This window comes from Lissotriton vulgaris, chromosome 10, assembly GCF_964263255.1.
Source record: "Lissotriton vulgaris chromosome 10, aLisVul1.2, whole genome shotgun sequence".
Taxonomy (NCBI): Eukaryota; Metazoa; Chordata; class Amphibia; order Caudata; family Salamandridae; genus Lissotriton; species Lissotriton vulgaris.
The window spans coordinates 629,921,369-629,930,750 of record NC_141698.1 but is presented as its reverse complement, the minus strand read 5'-3'; the positions used below and the strand labels follow the sequence as shown (position 1 = coordinate 629,930,750).

Genomic DNA, 9,382 nt, shown 5'->3' with positions numbered 1-9,382 from the left:
GCACTTAGTACATAAAATATAACATCACTGTAGCACAAAATAGAACATAGAGCGCACAACCAGAAATCACTGGTAACAGGTAAGTACCACCTACACAACCCTAACCACCTTAGGAGAATGCCACGCAGGGAACCAGGACCTCACTAGCAACACCTGTACTAGAAAGAACAACCACCTATGTATCACTATACATTTAGGGGTATAAGCAAGAACATATTACACATGATGCATCACAACATTCAGAGGTGTAGGGAAGGAAAACACATGATGCATAAACATACATTCAGCGGTGTAAAAACAAGGCACATGACGCATCAAAAGACATTCAGAGGTGCAGGAAGAACAATTGCGCAGAAATCACATAGGGTCACAACCTGTGACTGTCCCTAGGCCAACTGACCTCTCAGCCCAGCCCTATTCAGGTCCCAGGTGCACCCCTCCCTCACATCAGCATGCTAATCTCTCAACTCACCACCGGGGCAGACCCATCCAGACTTCTGGAGCCAGGCTCACCAGCCAATCACACGCCAGCACCCTTACTGTACACGCACACCAATGTCTAGAAGTGGCACTTCCACACTAGACACAATCATGCCGAATACATCATTGCGCAGCATTTAATCACATGAGTCCGCACATACCAAACTCGCACCTGCTCTCCCCACGCATCAGGAACTAACATGGACACAGACATTCCCCATGCATTACTATGGGAGGGCAGGCCTATCTCACCACACTCAGAGTGCGCATGCACTTTCCACTGGGACTCAGTGAAAGTGCACAGAAACCAAGAATCACCATCCCCAGGTCACATACAAAAAGCAAAAATTTCAAAAATTTTAGGGGTGAACCTGCCAGAAGGGCCAAGTCCAACACTGTGATTTTCTGGTTTTTCGACTTTAGTGTGCGCCTGCTAATCAGACCCACAGCCCAGCTGTTCTCTCTCTAAATTGATACCATGCACTTTAGGTGCATACCAGATTGGTTACTGGGTCACTCTTGTGAGCCCCTGTATAGTGTACCATAGGTACCCAGGGCACAGGTGCATCCGAGGCCTACCAGGAGCTGCAGCTTGTATTATGCCGCCCCTGGCTGGCCCTCCAAACTGACACCACAGGCTGATCACTCAGCTTGGGTAAGGTGGTGTAATCACCCCTTACTTAGATATAGTACACCTATGTCTACCTTATATATAGACACATAAGTCACTCCTATGGTAGGCCTCGACAATCCTGGAGGCAGAGTGCTTGAATTTAGGTGAGAGGGTGCCCTAGCATGAGCTGAGCCCCTCTGTAGCTTTCGGAGCCATCTCCTTATAGCTGTTCTATGATATAGCCATACCATATACTCTTAAGTGCATTATAATCCTCGCGGTTAATGCTAACTTTGGTTTGGCTTTATCAAAACATGTCGTGTAAGGTGTCAAACACTTTGGAATACTACCTCCCCGCCAATTCTGGCGACGGGGATAGCATTTACTGCTTTACCCTGTTAAAGTTAAACAGAGAGATCACAGACTCTGCCGACACCGCCAAGAGTCAGCACTAAGCAGTGGGGACTAACCTTTGCCGCCACCACCGTCACTGGTGTCGCCGCCACCACCGCAGCTGCCGCCACACCGCTCTGGGACTTCAATACCCAGCAACCCCAGCGACGCGGCGTAATTGACACCGGAAGACAGCACCAGGAGGCGCTTTTAAGCAGTACAGCCATCGGTGGAGCGGGGGAGATCACGGACTCTGCCGACACCATCAAGAGTCAGCACTAAGCAGTGGGGACTAACCTTTGCCGCCACCACCGTCCCTAGCGTCGCCGCCGCAGCCGCTCTGGGACTTCAATACCCAGCAGCCCCAGCGGCGCGGCGTAATTGACACCGGAAGACAGCGCCAGGAGGCGCTCTTAAGCAGTACAGCCCTCGGTGGAGCGGGGGAGATCACGGACTCTGCCGACACCGCCAAGAGTCAGCACTAAACAGTGGGGACTAACCTTTGCCGCCACCACCATCACTAGCGTCGCCGCAGCCACAGCCGCTCTGGGACTTCAATACCAGCAGCCCCAGTGGCGCGGCGTAATTGACACCGGAAGACAGCGCCTGGAGGCGCTCTTAAGCAGTACAGCCCTCGGTGGAGCGGGGGAGATCACGGACTCTGCCGACATGCCAAGAGTCAGCACTAAGCAGTGGGGACTAACCTTTGGCGTCACTAGCGTCGCCGCCGCCGCCGCCGCACTGGGACTTCAATACCCAGCAGCCCCAGCGGCGCGGCGTAATTGACACCGGAAGACAGCGCCAGGAGGCAGACTTAAGCAGTACAGCCCTCGGTGGAGCGGGGGAGATCACAGACTCTGCCGACACGCCAAGAGTCAGCACGAAGCAGTGGGGACTAACCTTTGCCGCCACCACCGTCACTAGCGTCGCCGCTCTGGGACTTCAAAACCCAGCAGCCCCAGCGGCGCGGCGTAATTGACACCGGAAGACAGCGCCAGGAGGCGCTCTTAAGCAGTACAGCCCTCGGTGGAGCGGGAGAGATCACAGACTCTGCCGACACACCAAGAGTCAGCACTAAGCAGTGGGGACTAACCTTTGCCGCCACCACCGTCATTAGCGTCGCCGCCGCTCTGGGACTTCAATACCCAGCAGCCACAGCGGCGCGGCGTAATTGACACCGGAAGACAGCACCAGGAGGCGCTCTTAATCAGTACAGTCCTCCACGTCGCGGGACCAGCCGGGCGAAGCCCGGGCCAAAGGCGAGCTCGTTTTAGCTTGTTCTAGCACGATCAAGGACGGGACGGGCCACCCCCCTAACATCTTCATCTAAGGTCAGTGAGTGGTAAAAATTACATATCTAATATTCTCAGACATTGATTGAGTACCACTCTATATTTGGAAGTAGGCTTCTGTGCCATTGGATTACCATTGAACTGTAAAACCATGACTACTCCCCCATCCACTGGTGGGAATGGGAGGAAATCCACTGGAGGGTCATTAATGGGCACTTTGGATAATTTCCTTGTTAGAGTGTCCACAGCACTAGCCCGGGACATTGAATTAACAGAAAAAAGATTATCCCTTGACATCGCTTTCGACAAGAGATCCTCAATGGGCAGTTTGGCGAAAGCCCGGTCCCCGGTCCCCCAGCGGACTCAGTATCTTCATTGGAAGATGTAGAGGGAAGCCAGATAGTACAACCTGTTGACCCTTTGAAATGCAATTTAGATTGTCCGATCGCTTCATTGAATGCAAGACACATGGGAAATTGTAGCCCTACTACAGTGGCCATGCCCTCGCCCAATATTAAAACTTGGTCAGCTAGCAATGCTAAAAGGGGCAAATTTCAGGAAAATGTAAGCGTGCCAGCAAAAAGGAAGTGTACAGGGGTACAAGTACAAGCAAAGGGGAAGAAAGCAAAAACTACGAAAGTGGCCGTATCTAATGGGAACTCGACCCTATTCCTCCCTGAAACCTCTACCAGAACACAATCAGTGAATGGAGGAGTTAGCTGCCCACCAAGCAATGGGGATGAAGTAGTGTCTGAGATGGATTCGACTTTTTGGTCAGAACTGGAATGCACCATTAAGAGAGTATGTTGCCCAATTTATGATCGATGGACTCAATTGACACGAGACTTGTGTGCCTTGAACCTTCCCTTGCCTCATTACAGGGGAGAGTGGGAAATCGAGCCATGGGGCAAAAAAGTAAGCAGAAAAGTGGTGCGGGGGATAGTGTTGTAGAAGCTGCTCCCAATATACTTCCCAAAGGGGGTGATAATATTATTTTGACTGATTCCCTAGTGCCTTGTTCTGCACCCTCTCCTAATAGCTTGAGAGAGGTAGAACAAGTTTCACAAAAGGATAGGACACAGCTAGTAGATTCTAATGGACCAATAGCCCAAAATCAAGTTATGCCTAAAACTCCATCTATCCCAACCGAAGTAAGCCTGCCAATTTTAGAACTTCCCCCAGAATCATCCCCCTATGTGGTGGTTCTGACGGGGGTTCCTCCATTGAATCATGGCAGAAGGGAAACTTACTTGGATCTTAAAAATAAGTGTATTTTTTGGCTAAATAGTAATCGCTCGCTACCGACCTGTGTATCTGCAGAAATTCTTTTTGCAAGAAGAGTAGGCTGAGTGGGGAAAAAGCCAAAATCTGTGAGGGGGGATTGGATCATTATTAATTTTAGGGATAGGAGGGCTGTAGAATACATCTGCAATTGGCCCAGAAAGGATCTATTGTCCACAATTGAAGCTTTACCCTTATCCTACTTTTATGTGCCATCTGAACTTTTGTGTAGAAAAAAACTCCCAAATGGGGGACTAACAAAATGGTGTACACCAGGGAATATATTGCTAGCCAATAGGTTTGATGCTCTAGCAGGGCTGGAAGACTGCGACTGACAGCAAATGTGTGATTATGGCTGGAGGGCAAGTGTAGGGGCCTCCAACGAACATGATGCACCTAAGAGTGCAAAACATTCTAACGTAAGTTTGAAGGGGATGTTATGCGCTCTATGCCTCCTGAAATTATATCAAATGAAAGGAGTGTTACTTTGAACGAGCAGGATGGGGAGGTGCCACCCACCCATTTAATTAGTATGGAAAACTCCCAACCACTTCTGCCCGAATGGATTAACCCAGAGAGACTTTGTCTATACAGGGGTTGAGAATACTGATAGTGTTTTCATAGAACCATGTTTATTAACACTGATGTCATGGAATTTGGCGGGTATGGGCCCAAAATTAGTCGCCCCAGATTGGGCAGACTTTGACAGTTTGATGTCTGTCTCTTTCAAGGGACCAGGGTTCGATTCCCGGCGCGGCAGGTTTCTGGACCAGGGTCAGCGGACTCGATAATTCTCTCGCCTCGGTGCCCACTCTGATCAGCGATCACACTCGGCAACTCTGGGCATTAGCTTGCCTCATCTTCACTAACGGCCCCACCAGACCGCCGGGGATGCCTGGTCTCACCCTGGAGATACCCATTAAGGGACCATCTCTCAGGGAAGCCAGGAAGGGTTTCGCAGCGGTCGAAGCGCCTTGGGACCCTACGGGTAAGTAGTGCGCTATATAAATGCCTATACATTACAATTGAGCCAGTATTCAAATTGGGTTATCTTAATTATTATGTTCCCGCTGTAAAAGCCAGTGGCGGCTGGTCCATGGGGGTGTTTGGGCGCCGCCCCCCCTGTTTTCTCGCCGTGCGAGGAGGCAAACAAAGGTAGTTATTACCAATGATAATAACTACCATTTGTTTCTGCCTTGCCTTCTCCGCATGACGAGAAAACAGAAGTTCCTGTGTGGGAGGTGTTACGCGAGGGCAGGGGGGAGCGGCTTGCCCACTGTTCGTAATACTGTCTGTTTGGGCTGCCTGAGAGGCTACCCAAACAGACAGTATTTACACAGTAGGCAAGCCGCTCCCCCCTGCCCTCGCGTAACCCCTCCCACTCTCCCTGCTCTCTGTATGCTGCTGTGCTGCAGCATACAGAGAGAAATGACGTCAGTAGGGGGCAGCCGGCCGAACCTATCACAGCGCTGTGCTGTGGTTGAGGGGAGGGGAGGGAGGCTGCCTGCAGCCTTCCTGCTGCGTCACGACGAGTCAACACCACGGAATTCAAACAGGACGGCGCCGCGGGAGTCAGGACCTGAAGGCGGGAAGCGGAGCCTAAGGTAAGAGCAGGGCACCGGATCACTGGCGCTGCTTATTCTGCTAAATGATCGGTGTACAGCAGCAGAGGCACTTTTAGGGGTGGGACTGAGGACAGCAAGGCAGCCACCGCGGAAACAGGGCAAGGAGACAATGGAGCAGCGCTCTACAAGGTGAGGCCGGAGGGACTGTGGTGTTGTAGGAGAGCAGCGGCGGGTGGAGTTGTCCTCGGGAGTGAGTGACTTCACACTCATTTGAAGAGTACTACCGGCCGTGAGCGGGCACCATGGCGAAGAGCGGCCGGGCGCTGAGGAGGGTGATCACCGGCTTGGCGGAGTGCCCGGCTCACGGCAGGGTGACGGCTGTGCGGCGCGCCTCCGTTACCGGACATTTACCTTCTTGTGGTATACTGATGAGCAGGTGCTCCGCTTCACAGGCGTTCCTACCTAGTCCTCTTGCCTCGGAAAGAACATTATTCAGCTTTTCTGCACCATTCTCGGACAAAAGAAAAGAGTATGCGGAGAGAAGAATTCTCGGGTATTCCATGCAGGAAATGTATGATGTGGTGGTGATTGTTGATCAGTACAAACATTTTGTGCCCTGGTGTAAAAAATCAGATGTTGTATCGAAGAGAAGTGGCTACCTCAAAGCACAGCTGGAGATCGGATTTGCCCCTGTGGTGGAGAAGTATACATCAGTCGTTACTCTAGTGAGACCACACTTAGTTAAGGCATCCTGCACAGATGGGAAATTGTTTAATCACCTTGAAACAGAATGGCGATTTAGCCCTGGAATCCCGGGGTATCCTAGAACATGCACCTTGGATTTTTCAGTCTCGTTTGAATTCCGGTCATTGATACACTCTCAACTAGCTACCGTATTTTTCGATGAGGTTGTTAAACAGATGGTTGCCGCCTTTGAAAGAAGAGCATCCAAACTCTATGGCCCAGAGACTGTAATCCCGCGTGAATTAATGCATCATGAAGTGCACCACACGTGAAGCTTGACAGAAATACATCCACTTCTAGGAGCAGATTCTGGAGCTTTGATATATCCCCTCCAAAAGATATGCCCAGGGTCAAAGTGCAGCCGCCCTTACGTTCCAAACGCCAGAATAGTGTTTTAACCACTTCTGAGGTGAGGGATTAAGTACAGTGATACAGCGGACCTGAGGTGCGGGAGCAGGGGTGAAGCCACGGTTTACGCAAGAGCAAGTAGAACAAGCCCATGGGATAGTGGTGTCTGGTGTGGTAACTCATTTGAGGTGAGCAGGTGATCCCCATAGTTTTTTCTCAATCGCTACGGTGCTCTATGAAATTCATTTTCCGCCCCACCACTAACAAATGTCACCAGCCGCCACTGGTAAAAGCGCATAGAGGATGACCAGCTGGAGGACTGGTGATTTGGGTTAAGCAAATTTTAAATTTCAATATCCAGGTACTTCCGGTCTCAAACTGCGATATCTTAGCTATAAGTCTTACCTCACCCTCTATCCCAAATATAGTTATATTCAATGTTTATGCTAGGGGTTTACCTGGAGGGAAAAAGTCAGAAGTAATATCCGCCTTAGCAGTCTTACTTGAGGTCCTGCCCAGTAATATGCTGCCCCTAATAGCGGGGGACCTCAATACGACTTTTGAGCCATTGGGGCAGGATGATCTGAGTTTAATAGAAGAGGAAGACTCTAGGTGGGGAATTCCCCAACTTGAGCTGGAACCCATAAAAAGATGGACTGAGGCAGCAATACAATTAAAAGGGCTATGTATGGGAATCAGCTCAGGGCCGCGAATGGTCGAACATCGAAAGATAAGATGGGGGCCTGAACATATGATAATGGTAGAAGGTGTAGCCGCATAGAGTATTTACTTGTCCACTTACATCTTTGGCATTCTCTTGTGGACATGGAGGTTAATATTCGCTTAGAGAGCGACCATAACCGCCTGACTGCATCGTTCAGGCTCAGACTAGAAGGAGCGGGAGTAGATAGTCAGGGTGTATTGGACCCAGAAATCGCCTTGACAAATGATGAACGGCACCTTAAGTGGTGTAACATCATTAAGGATTCTGATGCCCTGACTGCTATTAAGAACGAGGTGGACATGGCATTGGAAATTTTGGGGACGGGTGTGACTAGTGGGACAACGAACCCCGACTTTATGGTTGTCCACTCCCAATTTATTTGCTAACCGTAAAAGGCATTTTTGTAAGCCTAGTACAGTTAGGAAAAAACTAAAGAACAAACCTGAGACATGGTATAATGATGCATGTAGACAAGCACGTCCCAAGCTGGGTCTAGCATTAAAAGCTAGGGACCCTGAGGACATAAAAGCGGCACGAGGTTGCTATAGAAAAATAAAGATTAGAGCTAAAAAGGAATGGGAGGATTGTAAATGGCGGGAATTAAAGGAGGCGTGCGCATTGAAAACTCAGAAAGTCTTCTGGGATCTTTTTTAATGGGGTAGGGGTGGATGTCCGGACTGCCCACAGAATAATGTTGCACAAAAATCATGGGTTAACTATTTTGGGCCGCAATAGGTTTGTAGTGATAGCGATAAAAAAGTGAATATACCCCCTTTTATTCATTATAGGGAGACCGTTTTTAGTTTAGGAGATGTCGATAGGGCGCTCGATTCGGTAACCGAGGGGCGTGCACTGGGCATGGGCTGTGTCCCCGCCGACGTGTTTTTAAATGATAGGCAACGTTGGCGACAATACATTGCTTACCTAGCAGATGCAATAGCACAAGGGATGGCGGTCCCTGAGTCCTAGAAGGGAGCAGAAATTGTACCCGTGTACAAAAAAGGAGACACATCTTTGGCAGGTAATTATAGGCCCATTAGCCTTATGGATTCTATTCAAAAAATTATGGGTCGTCTTGTTTTGGGGAAAATACAGACCTGGATGGAGGACAATAGTATCTTGAGCCCATTTCAGGCAGGTTTTCGCCCCAAAACAAGTACGATTGATCAAGTTTTTTGGTTCATTATCCTCTATTGGAGGACAGTGGTCCTGGGGAAAGGGACACTGTATGCAGTGTTTGTGGATCTGAGGGCAGCCTTCCATCTAGTGCCACGTCGCAAATTATGGCAAGTTCTGGAGGGGTTAGGAATGGCCCCGGAGCTGCTGACCTTGGTTATGCACCTACATGAGGGCAACTTTGCCCGGGTCGGTGGGGGATGAGGGGAGAGGTTACGAAAACCTTCCAAGTAGAGCAGGGAGTGCGTCAGGGGTGTGTTATGCCGCCTACCCTGTTCTCACTCTTCGTGAATGGGGTGGTGGGCTACCTCTCCCTGGTCCCCACTGATGCCCCTATGATGGCAGGCATTCGTGTCCCAATCCTCATGTTCGCGAATGATACTCTTATAGTCTCCAAGACTCCGAGTAGCCTCCAGCGGGCCCTCCGGCGGTTTGGAGACTTTTGTTTGCTGCACGGATTGGAAGTAAATACAGGAAAAACAAAGTTTATGTTACTCAATGAACGCAAACCTTCCAAGTTTTTGAAAATATTTAGAGGAAGTATACACATGAATGACACCCCATTAGCCCAAGTAGATGCCTTTACCTACAGAGGGACATGCGCTGGAACAGCCAACTTGACCTGGCTGTTCTAAAGCACAAGCAGCAATCAGGACTTCTCCTGAAAAGGTTTAAAACTTCATCGACTAAACCTATAAGTCCCCTCATGGAGATATATCGGACAAAGGTATTAAGTTCGGCCCTTTATGGGTCCGAACTATGGGGA

At 49.8% G+C, this 9,382-nt stretch overlaps 1 pseudogene; it reads left to right on the top strand.

Annotated features, from left to right (window-relative positions):
- Positions 1 to 5,880: 5,880 nt before the first annotated feature.
- LOC147688612 (coenzyme Q-binding protein COQ10 homolog B, mitochondrial pseudogene) lies at positions 5,881 to 6,640 on the top strand (annotated as a pseudogene).
- The last annotated feature ends 2,742 nt before the right edge of the window (positions 6,641 to 9,382 follow it).